The sequence below is a fragment of the Triturus cristatus genome, chromosome 2_2 (genome assembly GCF_964204655.1).
Source record: "Triturus cristatus chromosome 2_2, aTriCri1.1, whole genome shotgun sequence".
NCBI classification, from domain to species: domain Eukaryota; kingdom Metazoa; phylum Chordata; class Amphibia; order Caudata; family Salamandridae; genus Triturus; species Triturus cristatus.
The window spans coordinates 748,049,987-748,069,305 of record NC_140582.1 but is presented as its reverse complement, the minus strand read 5'-3'; positions in this window follow the sequence as shown (position 1 = coordinate 748,069,305).

Genomic DNA, 19,319 nt, shown 5'->3' with positions numbered 1-19,319 from the left:
AGCTCACCCTCTCCCTGCCTTTTACAACTGCGGCCCGCCCCCACTCCCCCCTCCCACACCAGCGTTTGAAGAAGGCTGACTGAAGGCTCCTGTAAGTAGGCATGTATTTGTCTAACAAAAACAAAAGACCTCGGCTAATGCCACACCTAAACATTAAATGTCACGCTTTGCTGACATATACATCAATTTATAAGCACAGCTTCAGAATAAAACCATAAGGAATAGATAATAAAAAACTTGGCAAAGATTCTAAGCTAACAGTTATTCCTGACAGTAGCATTAACGGCTTCACGCAGGGACATTGCTTACCAAGGAAGGGTAGCACAGAGGTCTCCAAGTCATATTAAACAATATAAATCCAATTGTGTGCCGTTGAATTATGATGTACAGCAGATGGTGCGACAAAATAACAGGTTCTGGAGCAGAAGCACAGAAATCCTTATCGCGGAAATGACATCACGGGAACCCCTCAGTATCGAACCGGGCTCATTTTGAGCGCGTGCCATCTGCTGCCTTCTTCACAGGGCCCTTTTACAGCCAGCGCACTGGAAACACAAATACATGTCATCTTTGGATTAATGCTTCAGGCGGAATTTTATTTCCTGAAAGGGAGTTTTCGCGTGCCAGTAAACACAAAAGGAGCAGAATGCAGAATTCTGGCAGCGCGTTGTTTGATGGCTCGGATCTCCTGAGAGCAGGCGCGCAACACCCATTGGACTCAAAGGGCTTCAGCCCCCCCTCCCCCCCCGTCGTGTGTGGCAGCCCGGGATGAGACACCTTCCTGGGCAAAAAAGCAGCCGCACCCGAGCACTTCACAGGTCTTTAAAAGACCATTTGCATGTTAATGAAACCTTGCTGTTGTTTCACCCCTTCTAAGAGCCCCTGCAGCTCCACTCTGCCTATTGCTTAAAGTTCAGCCCCCCCCCGAAATTTTTGCTCAGCCCCCCCGAAATTTGGCTCTAGTTGCGCCTCTGCCTGAGAGGAAGGCGCTTCGTGCCCATGAATGCGCATCCGGAAAATCTGGCACTGCTCTTCGACAGCACGCGCACCACTTCTTAATCATGCCATTTGTTACAGGATGCATTTGTGAGGAGCGTTTGATGAACTCAATGGTTTAAGAGCAGGCACGTGCCAATGACCTCGCCTGTTCTGAGCCGCTCTAGAGGCTCGTGGCGTTCATGAATCCACCACCGCGTCTGTGTTTAGCCAAGCAGACAGACACAGGTGTGAATTACGTCTTTTCCTCTGCTCTTTTCATCCAACAGGGGTCAATAAACAAGTACCACTGATCTGGGTAACGGCAAGCATCTGTTGTTACCTGTCACTGAGGAGGAAATTCTGCTGTGTGGCTCCAGGGGCAGTCAGTGGATGGTGGTCACGAATCTTTGGTGTGCAATGGGATTTACCACTATATGCCTGCCAGACACCTTAGAACAGCCATTGCCTTCTCTAAAAGGGTTTACGTTTGTCATTATTTCATCATCTTCAGAATGTATGCATCTTCAGAATATGTCTATCTTCAGAATGTGTGCACCTTCAGAATGTGTGCACCTTCAGAATGTATGCATCTTCCGAATGTGTGCATTTTCCGAATGTGTGCATCTTCAGAATGTGTCCATCTACAGAATTGGGGCATCTTTAGTTTGTGTCCATTTTCATAATGTGTGCATCTTCAGAATGTGTGCAGCTTCAGAATGTATCCATCTTCCTAATGTGTGCATCTTCAGAATGTGTGCATCTTCAGAATGTATGCATCTTCAGAATGTATGCATCTTCAGAATCTGCGCATCTTCAGAATGTGTGATGTGTGCATCTTCAGAATGTGTGCATCTTCAGAATGTGTGATGTGTGCATCTTCAGAATGTGTGCATCTTCAGAATGTGTGCATCTTCAGAATGTATTCATCTTTCCGAATGTGTGCATCTTCAGAATGTGAGCATCTTCAGAATGTGAGCATCTTCAGAATGTGAGCATCTTCAGAATGTGAGCATCTTTAGAATGTATGCATTTTTAGAATCTGCGCATCGTCAGAATGTGAGCATCTTCAGAATATGTGCATCTTCAGAATGTGTGCATCTTCAGAATGTGTGCGTCTGTAAAATGCCCCTACCCTTCAGCAGTCTGCCTGAATCTTCCAACTCAAGGGGTGCTTTTAATTCCATCATTCTTGTATCCTTACCCCGAGAGTCTGTAAGGCGACTACAAGTTGTCTTGCAATTTTTTCAAAATCTCAAACAAAGTAACAACAAGCATTTGCAATGCAATAGGTCTCGCATTATAAAAGTGTGAGCAGTTGGCATTGCTAATAATAATGCAACACTAGCTATTGGCATTGTAAATGATAATGGCATGTATTAATGTGTTTGTTTTATAAAATAGATAAAAAAGGCATTGTCATGACCAATGCCAATAGCTTAAACTTTTGCAAATGCGAGACCTATTGCATTGCAAATGCTTGTTTTACTGTAGGTAACACACTGTTTATCTGACTTACTTCAGCTTGTGAGGCCACGACTCGAGACAATAGGTTAATTACAGTCAGGCACGGATGCCCGCCTGCCTCCTTAGAGTCTAGTACTGGCCTTCACTGTCACTCCCGCTGCAATTCGTGGAAGGGGGGGGACGTTCATCAGGATTAAGTTTTTTAATTTACTGCAGCCACGCAGCACTACGAGCAGCGCTGCCATGATTTGCCACAACCACTAGGGAACACCCGCTCGGACAGCACTAGCAGAACTTGACGTTGCGGCGCATAAAGTCTCTGATCCTGTATCATGAACTCAGAGTCGTCTGATGATGTCGTATGCATTACGCACTATCTCACCTCATGACGTCAGTGAAAGCCCTGCTTGCGGCAATGTCCTTCTATATTGTTGGCACATTGTAGTAGCCAGCTGCTACTAGCCCAGCCAACCAACCCCCAACTACCTGCGGGACCAGTGCGTGCACGGCATGAGCATGCTGCCAGCTACTCCAAGCGCATTTTGTGTGCATATCAGTGCAGTGATGCGGAGCACCACATTGAAATGCGTTAGTCTAACACCAGATGTGTGATACTTGGCAGTACTGCTTGTGTGGTATTCCCCCAATCTTTTTGACTTCATCTCTCCTGTGTGCTGAATTTGGTGCTAAGCAGTACTAAAGTGCTTGTGCTTTCGCCCTAAAACATGGCAAAATTTTACTGCACCTAATTGGCACATTTAATTTACAACTTGTAAGTCCTTAGTAAATAGTACTACATGCACCGAGGCTTGTAAGGTAAATGCGACGAGTGGGCCTGCAGCACTCATTGTTCCACCCACTGAAGCAGTCTTTTAAAACAAGTCTTAGGCCTGCTGTTGCAGCTTGTGGTGCTGTTTTAAACTGCTTTTTCGACCTTGCAAAGTGAACCTATTGCCAGGCTGACTCTTACTTTTTAATATATAAAAGTCACTCCTAAAATAGACCATAAAGGCTCACAGGCCAGTGTGCATTGTCTTTAAAAAGTAGGACACATGAGTCTACGTTTTAGATACCCTAGCAGTGAAAGACTCCTAGAGTCGTTGTTCACTGTTACACGGCCTAGATGGCCATTGACTATCTTTGGGTTACCTTATTATATTTAATAAATGCTAACTTTGGATTGTAAGCAGAGAAAAATACACTGTATGAACTGAAATGTATTGCAATTTAAAATCCTCTTTAATGGTGAAGTTGGATTTTAATTAACAATTCTGAAAATGTCACTTTTACTAAGTTGGTATTTTCTTGTCCCAACCATTTGTACCTTCTACCAGTGTCCTGAGACACATGCCTGTGAATGGCTCTGTTGTTTTGAGTTTGTGTATTCCTTCCAGACAGTGACACAAAGAGGGCTTAGGTGTGGACAGGTTGGGTATCCTCGTTGGAGTCGCACCCAGCCCCAATTGTGCTTGAAAGGTTTCTGCCTCACACACACAGGCCTGCCCCGTCTTTTGACTCCCCAGACTTCTTGGAGCCTAGACAGGGGAAGGAAAGCTTTCCAGTACCAGATGTGGGCGTAGTATAGGGAATCCCCCCACTTCAGAGGCTGGCACCAGGTGTTGGACCCGGCCTCGTAGAATGGCCCTCCGTGCCCCCGCACCACCGAAACCTGGTACCTACAGCCCAAGCACCCGGCCCAGCCGAACCTCCCCACCAGGACACACGCACCGACCCGGACATCCCCGTCCCTGGCCTCTCTCCTTTCGGCCACCCCGGGCCCGCATGCCCACTTCATGCACCAAGATGGCCGCCCGGCCCCAGCGCGACCCGGGCCTAGAGGCGCCACTCCGGCTGGAGGACATCACGCTTCCAGGGGATGAGAGAGGGAGGAGCAGTTTCTATCGCACCTCTGAACTCCCCCGGGACGATGGGTTTCGATCGGCCCTCCGGCCTCCCTGAGGGCTGGCTCCACGCCTGCTGGGTGTCTGGGACTCCTCCCGACCCGGCCCTGAAAGGATCAAAAGACTATAGCAGGAAGTCCCGACAAGCGACCCCCAGGTGACAAGACCCCTGCCTGCACAGACTCCGGACATCAAAGAGGGGTCGACCTATAACAAGGGGTGCTCTGGGTCTGTCCGGCAGATTCGACGCTGGAACAACGAGAGCCTGCCGACGCGGTCGCGGCTCCTGGAACTTGGACCCACCTGAGCCCTGCTGAGTGACTCGCGGCTCCCTGAAGATCGTAAGACCTCCGAACTTGTACCTGAGCCCTGCTGAGTGACTCGCGGCTCCCTGAAGATCGTAAGACCTCCGAACTTGTACCTGAGCCCTGCTGAGTGACTCGCGGCTCCCTGAAGATCGTAAGACCTCCGAACTTGTACCTGAGCCCTGCTGAGTGACTCGCGGCTCCCTGAAGATCGTAAGACCTCCAAACTTGTACCTGAGCCCTGCTGAGTGACTCGTGGCTCCAACCGACTCTCACGGTCCCGCCGGACCCCGACTACAACATCGTATCCCCCAGCTCGAGGATTGTGAGCTGTGCGCCGGATACGTCCCTGCTTGAACCTTTACCAGAGACTGTCCCGCTACCCCCTACCCCTTCCGAGACTCTTGAGCCCGTGCTCACCTTGTACATATTTGCAGTGATAACCTACTTGATAAAGATTGTTTTCTCAGAATACCCGGTGTGGTCACTCTGTGTCGTGTGGTACCAGAAGTACGATCCTAGATACGAGATTCCTCCCCCTGGGGAGTCTCCCGCCAGTGCCCGGCTACGATACTTTGAGGGTGGGTCTCAGGGTAGTCAGAACCCCTTCCAGGCTCCTCTGAGGTCGCCGTCTAACACCAGGTATCTATATTGGACCTCAAGAGCCACTCATCAGTACACTTCTGGACCTGTGGACATTACAGAAGTAGAACTGCCTTGCCCCCCAGAGGCCTGCCCGGTTGCTTCGAAAGAGCTTTCTTGCTCTCTGAGAGGAAGCTTAGACCTGCTCCCTTCATCCTAGGTCAGAGGTCTTCAAACCTTTTGATGCAGAGACCACCTTGTCAAACGTTTTTAGGCATAAGGACCCCCTTCTGAAGAAATTTTTTAGAACCTGGTACTCCTCATCATAGACAACTTTTCCCACAGCAAATAATTTTTATGATGGGGAAATAATATTAAACAGTGTTTAGCAAACCAAAGGTCAGTGATCATGGGGGTGTATTCAAAGGTGTAGCTAAACATAAAGGGCCTTATTTATGAGGAATTGGCGTAGGGCAGAGCCACAAGTCTTCTTACTGCACTGCCCTATGGCGTTGTGAAAGGGCAGTATTGCACAGTATTTATGAAATACGGTGCATTCTCCCAAAAAACAATCCTGAGAGGCGTTTTCCTCTTTCGATGTGAGCTGCAGTATGCAGCACACATGGAAAGAGGAAAAAATTAAGAGAAATTAAAACATTTGTCTGTTTTAGTGCTACCCCAGGGTTACATGATTTTGTAAATATGGGGCAGCATCAAAATCCATGGGTGTTGCGTGGAAACCACACGCAAAGCCCATGGAACACCTCCTTGACGCAGAGTAAGGCAACACAGTGATTTGCGCTGCTATGTCTTATTCTGTATGTATGAGGCCATGCAGGGGGACTTTACACAGTCTCATAGGTATGGTTGAGACACTTGCGCTACCGGAGCGTCAAAAGAAGTGATGCTCTGGCGATGAAAGCCTCTCATAAACAAGCCCCAAAATATTCTGTACGTTTTTTAGGTCTTTTATTATCAGGTATCTACATATAAAATAATGGGCAGCATAAATGAAAAATACATTTTAAAAATTGTTACTCAGTGGGAAATGCACTGTAGTACATTATGAAACCTCCATTAGTTAATGCACTGCAGAGGTCTGTGTGTAACCAGAGAGCCACTGAATTAAATCTTGATTGGTGCAGTGGAGAATAGGGATGTGTATTTTTAGTGCTACGAAGTCACAGCCTATGACAGAAAGCACTGTAAATATGTAAGCCATTACTTTATACTTGCATTACACACTGGGGTCGATTCCGATCCGGGTCGGAAGGGCACCGAACGCGATCCGGCCGGAAAAACTGCAAGCCGTACGTGTGTTTTCTGCCCGACTCGTACAGCTGTACGAGGGAGCAAGTACGATGCGAGCTACGTGAAATTCACCGACCGAGTTGTTTCCAGGTCCGAACCGCTCTGTACGTCTCGGTCCTAAGCTAACCGCGGCGTGCAATGGATGCGATTCACGGCCGAGCCAGTATGGTGCACGCATCAGACAGCCGGTGCGAGCCGGAGTGTCCGTCTTGCAAAACATCTGGGTGGTTGCCTTTAGGGGTCCGCGTTGGACCCCGAGTCACCCGCAGCCCTACGAATCAGACACAGGGGGAGATCCAAGGGTCCACCCAACACAGGCATGTACGGTGCGGATGGCACCGACGCGTACCCATTGTAGAGGGCGCCCTTGTGCGTGACGTACCCATTCAGTCAACGGAAGCCCATGTACGCATCGTACATGGGCTTCCATTGACTTCTATGGGAGTCTGACTGAACCGAGTCCGGCAGCATACGGCCGCATCGTACTCGCTCGGTCAGACTGCAGGACTCCGGCTCGGTCGGAAAACACTCCGGATCCAGCTCGGTCGGAATGCTATCCAACCCGGATCGGAATCGGCACCCCAGTGTTAGCTAGAGTGCTGCAAAACGTACAACTAGTTTTGCAATAAAATGGTGCTTCCAAAATGTAGATTTTAGTAATACCAGAGCGCATGTAATGCAGTTTTCTTTTTTACATAACTGTCCCTTCAACACACCTTTGAGGGTACTTAGGGCTGTGTAAATGCAGTTAAAATTCAAAGCACGCACTTCACAGCTCAGTTGTTAACTCTTTCAACTGCCACTCAAAAAAAAAAAATCTTTGTCATCACAAAGCTTGGAGTTATTTGATCAATTAAATCCAGAACCAGCTCCCAAGCACCCTTTACACTTGCAGATTAAGTGATAGGCACATTTGCATTTCAGTCAGGCAAGATGGCACCCTGGCACAGACCTTTTCACAGCACAAGAGACTCAATTGATGGAAGTTCAGCTGATAACGATCTAAATTAGCCATCCCAGGACTGCTGTCTTTATCTAAAACGAAAGCAAAAGTTTTAGATTGCAGGCACAAGTGAAGCTGATGAATGTGGGACTCCGTTCCCAGGCCTCCACGGCCCCCCTGGGGGTCGCGCTCCACAGATTGAAGACCTCTGTCCTACGTTAACCTAAGTGACTCCAAGGATCAGTTGGCTGACTTGTGATGTGAGATATATAGGGACACAGTAATCCCCAGAGGCCTCCCTGCAACTGCACTGGACCTGCAAACTGTGGGGGCTCCTCCGGTAAGGCGGAGGAGCGTCCCCCCACTGCTATTTGAGCAGTGTAAAAAATAAAAGTAAAATGATAACAAACCATTATTATCATTTTATTTTTCTGCGAGGGATTGGAGCAAGGTCCTGGCGGGGGGGGGGGGGGGGGGGGGCTGAGCACACCGAAGAGTGGTTTTTGCACTCGCAAAGTGCGCATGATTGTTTGGCCGAACAATCATGCACACTCAGCATGTTCTCCATGGCACTGTGTTGCACATCCCCGTGGAGTACATGCCCAGGCTCCCCGGTACTGTCTGAGTGGCCAAACAGGCAGCTCGGACCAATCACAATGCTGCTCATGCATCGTGATTGGCTGGAAGCCTGGGTGCTTCCAGCGCTGCAGAGTGAGGATGGAGAATAGCGTGCGGCATCTGCAAAGAAGGTAAAACATTTTTTTAAATCCAATTCCCGGCCCTGCCCTCGTACCGAAGCAGCCGCCACTGCCTGCAATTAGACCTGTCTGAACTCTGCTGGAGTGAGTTTCTGATCCCAAAATATGCCTTCTCAGGTCCTTAACCCTTGGTTGGTATCAGTTGAGCTCTTCCTGTGAAGAAAGGTGAGATCCTGAAGTTTCAGACTCTTCTCGACTGTGAACGGGCCCAGTCATGCCGAGATTCTGCCTCCCGCCATCAGTGCAGAGCTTCGGTAAACCCGACTTCACACTACAGCGACTGCCAGCAATGTGAGATCTGCATTTCGCGCTACAGCAATGACAGCCCACGGTGACCACCAACGTGAAGGTCCAGCAACAACAGTCCATGATCCCAGACAGGTGCTTTGTGCTACAGCATCATCAGCCCTCACCTCCCGGCCTGCTCTTCACATCATTTTTGTAATTGGTGTGACAAAAATGAAGCTTTAGATACTCAATCGTAATATCACTAATCTTCTATCAAGTGTTGATGTAGAAGTGATATGGACTCCAGTAGTCCCTACAGCAATGCATCCTCTGCACAGTGACTGAAGTGGGAATGGGATATAGAAAACTGCCATGTTCAGTGACTTTCAAATGACTAGAGCTGCATGGCTGCTGCTCAGCAGAAGTACAGCTTTTTCTGCCCGTTATGTAGGCTGGTTAGCACACTGTTGTATCAGATATCACTCAAAGGGATCAAGCAAAAAGGGGCAGAAGTGTAGACAATATATTGTTTCACATGACCGGATGTTCAGTTATGACTCGTATTCTTTACTTGCAACTCTAGCAGCAAAAAAAAAAAAGCACAAGAATAGAAACCAAAATGGACTCTGAAATGTCATGTTATCAGGCAGGAAACCCTGTATAAATAATCATGAAATATTCCACACTTCCTCTTCTTTTTTGAGGCTTTAATGATCAGGTTGGGTGGGCCCTTCCTAGTGGATCACTGCCATAATATCGGTTACCAAGATATCCCCATACACAAATATCGACACAAAATCAATGTCAAAAATATCTAAAAATAATATCGATGTAAAAAATATCAATGTACAAAATTAAATTTTTTATAAATAAAAAATAATGTTAAATGAAATAATGAAATTAACTTAAAAAAATGTATAGTACATTGTAACAAATATAATAAATACATCTAATTAAAAAAATAAACCTACATATATAAAATGTAATATATATATGTATATTAACTTAAACAATTAATACACTAATAATTTTAATTTATTTTAAAATGTTATAAATATATAAAAGATTACATATAGATATATATATATATATATATACATACACCTATAACATAATATCTAATTAAAAAAAACATATAAATTAAAACTGTAAAATATTTATAAATTTTTAAACTTACATTTTGCACTCCATTGAGTGCAACAGTATTGAAAGTGTTGGATAGAGGAGGGGTAAAAATTACTATACCCACTCCAAATACTGCAACAGTAGGGAAAGTGTTGGATAGCGCAAGGGTAAAAATTACTATTCCCACTCCAGTGAGTGCAACAGTAGGGAAAGTGTTGGATAGTGGAGGGGTAAAAATTACTATTCCCACTACAATTAATGTAACAGTAGGAAAGGTGTTGGATTGCGGAGGGGTAAAAATTACTATTCCCACTCCAGTGAGTGCAACAGTAGGGAAAGTGTTGGATAGAGGAGGGGTACAAAATAATATTCCCACTTCAGTGAGTGCAAAAGTAGGGAAAGTGTTGGATAGCGGAGGGGTAAAAATATATATTCCCACTGAAGTCAATTCAAACTTAAAAACAAAAAAATATCTACTACAATAAAAAAGATGTTAAAAAAGAAAACATATAAAAATATTAAAAATTACAAAAGATAGAAACATATTAGAATGTTAATAAAATCAAAAAATTACCTGTAAAGATTATTTTATAAAAACATTATAAATAATTTACAAACAAATAACTATATTTAATAGAAATTAATTATAATCAAAAACATTGTTACATAAATGTAATATTTATTTCCCACCCTATAACACCACACAATTCACAACACACGTCTAATAAAAAAAATGTATCTCCATAATTAATCTAATTAATTATCAAATAAACAAATATTATTATTTAAAAAACAAATTAAAACAGATACAAATTAATTTACTCACCAAATGTTACCCCTATACATCCAAAATCCACACCCAAAATAAAAATAAACAATTACCATAAATATTTATCAATTAATGAAGGAATATTAATGAGCAACTAATTATTATTAATGAAACCTAAAATACTTTTCACCCTCTACCACAATAAGCACCACAACACACACCTAAAAATCATTACACAATTTCCATAAATAATTACACAATTATGTAATAATTTTACATTATTAAAATAATTTCAATTAACAACAACCTGTTAATTAATTTAAAAGAATTTACTTCCCACCCTTTACCACTATAAACCCCACAACTCACATCTCAAATTAATTACACAATTGCCATATTTAATTTTTAATTAATTACCATTAATTATTAATTAATTATAAAAAAACTTACTTCAACCCCTATTCCCCTATAAATCCCACCAACCATTCCTAAAATAATGACACAATAAACAATTAATTACCAATTAATTAATGAATAATAATTAACAATTGATAAATAAATATTAATAAGCTCGGGGGAGAACATGGCGGCAGTCGGCTGACTTGCTGCGGTGCTCCGGGATCAAGCTCCCGCTGTACTCCGCCTAGATGCCTGATGCCTGAGAAAATGTGAATGATTTCCGTATAGAAAAGTTTTTTATAATCTGGTGGATAAATTTTTAGTGGCCAAAAGCTTTGGTTTTACAAAAAGAAAGAAGGAAGGTTACGGAGTATTCTCTCTGATTTCTCCCACCGTACCTGGCATCCGGCGTGGCTGTCTGTCCTCCCTCTCTATGACGGGAGTTTCAGGCGGCGAGTCCAGCATCCTGGTGGTGGAGGCAGCAGGGGTGCAGTGTGTGCTACTTGCTCTAAGCACACCGAAGTACCGGCCGTTCTGAGGCTGTGGTCCGTTGCCGCCCTGGAGCTGCGACGGGGGAGGAAGGCACGCTGTTTGGCGCTTGCTGCATGTAGCGTCTTAGCTAAATCCCACGTTCAAAAGTTCGAGTTTACTTCTCGAGGAGCAGTGGAGGGCAAAGTGGCTGGTGTGTGTCCCAAGGGCACGAAGAAGGTGGAAAGCTGTTTGGAGGGGCTTTCAGAGGAGCTCGCAGAGGAGTGTTTGCAGGCACACCAGCAGTCACCCAAAAATAGGGGTAGAGGTACTCGCAGAAGAGGCAGGGTGCCCACAAAGACGCCTGCCTTCACCCCACGTGAGGTAATATTGGCCAAATAGGTGCACCCTGGATCTACACCCCTTGAAGGTAAGAAAGCCTCATCTTACTTGTCTGCGGAAGTGAAGTCGAAGTGCGTAAGATCAAACGGGGCCAAAGGTAAAGCTAAACTTAAAAGGGATTTGAACGTGGCACTGGATTTGGGCTCTAAGATAACGCCATCCCTGCGCTCATATTTTAAAGTAATACCGCAGGTGCTCTGTTTGACAGAGGCACAGGACATGTCTGCCCCCTTGACAGTAATAGATTCTGGTGTTGCAGATTTGCCTGTTTCAGATGCCCTGGTTGTCTTGGATGTCCCAGTCTTAGATTCTGTCCCTGCTTCTTGTGGCCCCTTCGGAGGAGGGGCCACTCTGCTCACTTCTGTGAGTGTTCCCTCTGAGGTGGAGTCGGTTCAGCCTTGGACACTGAATCCATCTAAGGGCGACTTATTGACCAGTGGCTTGATCGGGCCATCAGTATCTGAGTCCCCGGAGGGAGGAAGGCATGTTCTAGCAAAAGAAGGGGGAGGGGCAGGGGATTTTGATACTCCCAATCTGGTATCCCAAGTGGAAACTGAGGGCACAGAGTTGAATAGGGAGAGGATGGAAGATTGCCCCCTCGTTCTTGACCAGCAGCAAGCTCTTCTACCAAACCCTGATACAGAGCGCACAATTTCTGCGGCCTCTTTACTGGCAATGTTTTCAACTCTATCTCGAGACATTAAAAAAGGGTTTGAAGAGTCTTCTGCCAATCAGATGGACATTCGGAACTATTGTGAATCGCTAGACAAAAAGATCGACGAGCTAACCTCCAGGACGGGGGTGCTAGAAGAGACGGTCGCTGTCATGTCAATGCATCTGGATAAAGCTGAAGAAGATATTGTTAAATTACAGAAGGAGGATCAGGCCCTACTAGATAGGATGGAGGTGTTGGAGAACAATGCCAGAAGATCTAATATCAGCATACTTAATGTACCGGAACGTTCCGAAGGATCTGACGTCAAAATATTTGTGGTGCAATTACTGAAGGAGTCGTTGTGTTTAGATCAATCCTTAGAGGAGTTGACCATCGACATTCAAAGGGTCCATAGAGATCCGTTCAGGAGAAATCAACAAAGATCTAAGCCCCGCAAATCCTCGTCAATTTTCATACCTATGCCCTCAAAGAGCAGATCCTCAACTTAGCCCTAAAACAAAAATCTCTTCCTGGCAAGGGATTTACTTTTCTTATTAGATCTGATCTCTCTAGGGTTACGTTAGAGAAACAGTGGGAGTTTGGCAGGCGGCTTGATGCATTTAGAAAGTTGGGGGCAACTGCTCAGTTAGTGTTCCCTGCCGCCTTGAAGGTGATGTTCAATAATAAGATGTTTAATATCAGGTCAGTACAAACTGCTGATGAGCTCCTTTTAGATTTGGGCAATAAGGCGGCAGGCTAATATGTTTATGCCTAATATATATATGTCTCGTAACATTCAGACCAAGAAAGGGTCCTGAGTGTTAAAGGATAATTGCATAACTGTGGGTATTGAAAAATAAACAAATAATCTTTACTAATTAGAAATTGTATTTATGGCAGCAACATAATTATTAAAGGAAAAGAAAAAAAAGTGGGAAGAAAGTAGTAGAAGGAAAAGGGGGAAAAAGGGGGAATAAAGAAGGGAGAAGGGTAAGAAAGAAGAAAAAGGAGATAACCACGTATATACATACACATATACACATATATTTCCATGATTCCTTTTTTTTTCTTTTTTCTTTGTATACACTTTTACTTGCACATATGTATTGTGTTAGCATAAATGCTCACTTTGGTCACTTTGGTGAAAAACTTGGCTCAGAGATCGGGGTGGGTCACGGGAGCTTGAGATGGGGTGCCATCTACTGGACTCGATCCGGTTAGATACACCAAGGGTTCTCCATGGGAGGGAGGAGGGTCACGGGGTAAAATGTTTTATAAATTCCTCATGTGCCAACTTTGTGTTCTATTGTACTACGCTTGGCGTATGTCAATCTTAGATATGCTGCTATCCGACATAAGGGTAGGTCAGACGAAAGAAGTTCCAAGCCCCTGTGTAAGGTTGGGTGGCGCTAGAGGCAGTAGTCAGGATAAGTGTTATGGCTATGGCTAATCTAAAGATAATATCTTGGAACGTAAACGGCCTGCGTACTAAATCTAGGGCCAGGATAATATTACAATATCTTCGGGACTCAGAGGCACAGGTCATTATACTGCAAGAGATGCATCTGGTTAAGGATGAAATGGACGCCTTAGTTAAAGGGAATAAGTGGATCGACTTTGCAATTTCTACTTCTCAGTCCTTGACCTGTAGAGGGGTATCGCTTATCTTTAAAAAACATCTCAGGGCTAGGGTATTAGATCTTAAGGTTGACCCAGCAGGTAGATGGGTTATTGCCTCTCTTTCCATCTTGGGTACTCAGTTTACTATGGTGGGGTACTATGGTCCTAATCAGGACGATCCGTCATCCTTGGAGGCAATTTTTTCTCACCTTTTGTCTTTCCCAGAGCCTGTAATTTTTGCAGGTGACTTTAATATTGTCTTAGACCCCACTTTGGATAAATCTCGTAATAGTCGGTCTCGAATTCCGTCAAAATCAAGGTCCTTTTTGCTAAACGCACTGAAGCAGTATGGTTATGTAGACATTTGGAGGTTAAGGGCAGGTGAACAGCAGGGTGTCTCTTATAGAAACTATAAATATCGCCATCAGTCCAGAATAGATTTTGTATTAATTAACCATACCTTAGTGGATTTCGTTAAAGATATTAAATACCTCCCACTACACCTATCTGACCATTCTGCAGTAGTTATGGAGCTTATATCGCTGCTAAGGGTGCCGGCCAGGAGCTGGTTCTTTGATCGTTCCTTACTTTCCCACCCAGACGATGTTCTTTTCTTTAAGTCTGAGGTGAGCCATTTCTTAAAGATAAATGTAGGATCGGCAGGCATCGGAGTGGTGTGGGACTCCCTTAAAGCATTTTTGAGAGGCCTTATTACAAATAAAACGGCTTATAGGAGGAGGGAATATAGGGAGGCCGTGACATCAGTGGAAGCAAATATTGCTAAGACTCAGTTAGATCTAGTCGCTGATTTTAATACAGAAGCGGTCCGCTCTTCTCTGTCTGAAAGATTACTCTCTTTAAAGGGCCATCTAGCTTCGATCCTAAATCAGCGGATACAAGAAAGGTGGGGGGCCAGCAAACTCGCACACTTTCAGTATGGAGAAGGAGCGGGGAAGCTATTGGCATGGAAAACAAAAACGGACCAAGTCCGTAATAATATCGAGGTGATCAATGTCAATGGCTTCCCACTCTCCCGAGATGACGATATTAGATCTGCCTTCAGAGAATTCTTTCAAACTATCTATTGTGAGGACAAGAATATCAGCCTAGTTACCATTAAAGATTGGCTCAGCAAGATTACTCTTCCAGCACTTTCTGATGAGCAAGGCGAGATGTTAGATAGTGAAATCTCGGAGGAGGAAGTTATTAAGGCCATACATAATGCTAAAAAGGGGAAGGCGTCTGGTACAGATGGCCTACCAGCTGAAGTATATAAAGCTCTGGAGCGGGAACTTGTCTCCTTCCTGGTATTACTATTTAATAATATTCTACTGGATGGTGGTCGTCCTCCGACGTCATGGGACAGTGCGTCTATAACAGTAATTTTAAAACCGGGGAAACCATCCACTGAATGTGGTTCATATAGGCCAATCTCCATACTAAATGTAGACTACAAAATATTTACTTCAATTCTGGCCAACAGATTAGCTCTTGTTGCCCCCAACATTCTACACCCTGATCAGAAGGGGTTCGTCAAGGGGCGGCAGCTATATGAATTAACCTTTGACTTAATAGGGGCTATTGACTTGGCAGTTTTGGAGTCTCTCCCCTGGCGGTCCTTACCCTGGATGCCACCAAGGCCTTCGACAGAGTCAATTGGTTGTATCTGTCGGAGGCCCTGGCAAAGTTCAATGTGGGAGCAGGTTTTCGCCGGGCAATTGGTCTTTTATATCAGAACCCAAGTGCTTGTGTACTGGTCAATGGTACTTTATCTGACCCCTTTAACATCTCGAGGGGCACAAGGCAGGGCTGCCCCCTCTCCCCGCTTCTTTTCGATCTATACGCTGAACCATTCGCCCAAAGTCTGAGGGATAATGTTAATATCAAGGCGTTCGCGTACAGGGGAGAGAAAAGTGGCCCTGTACGCTGATGATATCCTCATCTTTACATCTGATGCCCACATGGCCCTCCCGGAAATATTCAAGCTAGCCTCGGAATTTGGGGAAGTGTCTGGGTATGAGATCAATGCCACAAAAACCCAGATGATGACCTGGGGTATGGACCAGAATTTCTGTATTGCTGGTATTCGGCCCGGTAGGAAGATGAGATATCTGGGCCTTGATATTGAAGAGGATATAGACCAGATTGTCAATACTAATTTCTCCAAGGTAGTTAAGGACTGCCGTAAGTTACTTCAGTCTTGGTTCCATCTTCCATTGTCACTATTGGGAAGGGCTAATTTGGTCAAGATGTCGGTTTTGCCAAAGATTTCTTTTCTATTTAACACTATTCCCCTGTATTTTGATCCAATTCCCATCAAAACATTTCAGGCCGAGATTAACACCTTTATCTGGAATAAACATCTTCCAAGAATTTCGTGAAAAAAGTTAAGGAGGCGTAGGGAAAAGGGTTGGTTGGCTGCCCCGGACATCCAGGTGTATGCCTGGGCGTTCCAATTATCTCATGCCAGGATGCTGTTAAAGAAACCATTAGAATATGGGGTGGGAACTCTATACACCACTTTGCTTAACGAGATCCCAAGTTTTAAAAAAAAAATTAAACTAAAGATTCTACTGGGAATGGCAAGGACTTGGGCCCAGATATTAAAATCTATTAAAATAGGGTACTATGGCTGCAGGACTCCCTTATGGGATTTGCCCGATAATCCGCCCTGGTTGGGAGATTCACTCGCAGTACCTATTAGAGAGGCAGGGGTGGAGGTTTGGGGAGGCCTATTTGTTGAGGGGGAATTGCTCTCCTGGGAGTGTTTGAGTAGGAAGATTGGCCCAGGCCTAGCTAGGGTAAAATATCTGCAGATGTCTAGCTGGTCTCGCTCTTACACCGCACAGCCCTCTCGAAGAAGCAAGCTCCCACTGGGTGGCTATAGTGCCCTTTGCTATCTTTGCTAATTGATAAACCCCCTGCTAAGAAGGAGATTTCATCTTGGTATAACCTGATTTTGGAGGAGATGGATGGAGTATTCTTGTTACCAGATGAACTTTGGGGGCCAGATATAATCAACACTAACTTGCAAGAGCTATGGAGTGCATCATGTAGAATGTTGTGGGATGTTGTGAAACCGGCGGGGTTGCGCAGGAACCACCTATTTACTATCCACAGAGCCTACTACTCTCCCCTTCGACTTTCTAAATTTATTCAGGGGAATATGGTGGTGTGTGCTAGATGTGGGCTCTTGGCAGTCTCGGACATCCACATGTTTTATGAGTGTCCTCTTTTGTCTCAGTTTTGGGAAGCCATTTGCAAGACCCTGTCGTCTTCAGTAGACTTCAATATAATATTAGATCCCCAGTTGGTGATTTTTGGAATCTTAGAGGGGGTTTCTACATTGGCGAAGAAGTTAGTCTTTTATACCATACTACTTGCTAGAAGGGAGATATGCAGGAAGTGGAAGGACTCTTCACCCCCTTCTATCAATGAATGGTTTGCTTCTGCCCTGCAGGTCTCCATGCTGGACTTGGCTAGAGTAGGGAACCCAGATAATAGATCCTTTTGGCGCCTCCTGAAATGGGATCATTGAAGGACTGGGGTTTTTTTTGTGGTTTTTTTTTTTTCCCCCAGGTCCAATAATTAAGCCATCTATCCCATTCCTGGAAAAAAGCCGTGCTCCGATACTTCTTTCAGTAGTCTGGCTGAATCTCCTGAAAACCCCCTTAAGGTTATGGTATGGTGATCGCAGGTATATCAAGCCCTATCGCTGTGGGACGCGGCCCTCGCTCCATGTCTGTCCCTTCCAGTTGGTATGAACTGTGGCAGCATATCGCTTGTTAGCCTATAGATTGCTTATATAAAAACCTTGCTGGCATATGAGGACAAAAAAAACAAAAAAAAAAACAAAAAAAAAAATATTAATTAATTTAAAAGAATTTACTTCCCACCCTTTACCACTATAAACCCCACAACTCACATCTCAAATTAATTACACAATTGCCATATTTAATTTTTAATTAATTACCATTAATTAATTATAAAAAACTTACTTCACCCCTATTCCCCTATAAATCCCACCAACCATTCCTAAAAAAATGACACAATAAACAATTAATTACCAATTAATTAATGAATAATAATTAACAATTGATAAATAAATATTAATAAATTAATTCCCGTAATTAACACTATAAATTATAAATTAAATAAGTATTAATATATGAAAATAAATGTATTAAAATGCAATTACTTCCCACCCTATTCCCCTATAAATTCACAACCCGTTCCTACAAAAATAACACAATTAACATAATTAGCAATTAATTAATAAAAATTAACGTCCAAATAATTAATTAATTTATAAATTAATTCCCACAATTAACACTATAAAATCTAAATTAAAGAAATACTTATAAATACAACATATTTATTAATTTATTATAATTAAATTACTTCCCCATCCGATTCCCCTATAAATCCACAGCCTGCTACAGAACTAAAAAACACAAAATTTAATTAACATAAAATTAATAACTACTAAAAATGTAATACATATATTAAAAAACAAAAACAATACTTATACAAAAAAATAGATCACATATTTTTAAAATACATACTAAAATACATAACACTAATTTAAAAATCGATATTTTAAACAACTATATTTTTGCAAATGCTATTTCTAACTGCGATATTTCCAAAAACTATATTTCTTACCTTACAGTCGATATTCTTGACCACGATATTCTTGCTGTCGATATTTCTCTATCACGATATTTCCAACTCGATATTTATGTGTCGATATTTAAAACTTGATATTCTGTCTGCACCCTTCCCAGTTGTATATTTTGTGTAATAGTGCGCCAGGTCCCCTCCCACTTTCAGAATGTGTCTCTCTATTTGGACCCATGACGTTGTGGATCTATATGTTTGTAGCATGTAGACTGAGGGGTCGATTCCGATCCTGTATTTTTTTTTTCCGTACGACTCGTATCCGGAAATTTTTCCGTACAAATCGTACAAGCCCTGTCCGACCCATGAAGTACGATTCGTACGGGAAAAATACATACGGATCTGCCCGATCCGTACGAATCAGATCGTGAAAAGTTGTACGAGACGGACCCGGACACTTTTCCGTACGAATCCCAAAAATACAGTCCAACCGTGCAAGTATGATCCGGACCGGCTTTCCGATTTACGAATTGTATGGAAAACGTCCCGTACACGGGGAATGACTTCACCCGCTACGAAGCGAACTTTTTACGACTCGTATCCCGGGAAAAGTTGTTCCCGAGGTGCGAGTCGTACAGGGGTACGAGTCGTACAGCCCCCCCATGCATATGTACGCACCTTACGACAACATGGCGTATGTACGCACCATACATACGCAATGTCAGTGTACGCACCGTACATACGCAATGTTGTTGTACACACCAATGTTGTTGTACGCACCGTACATACGC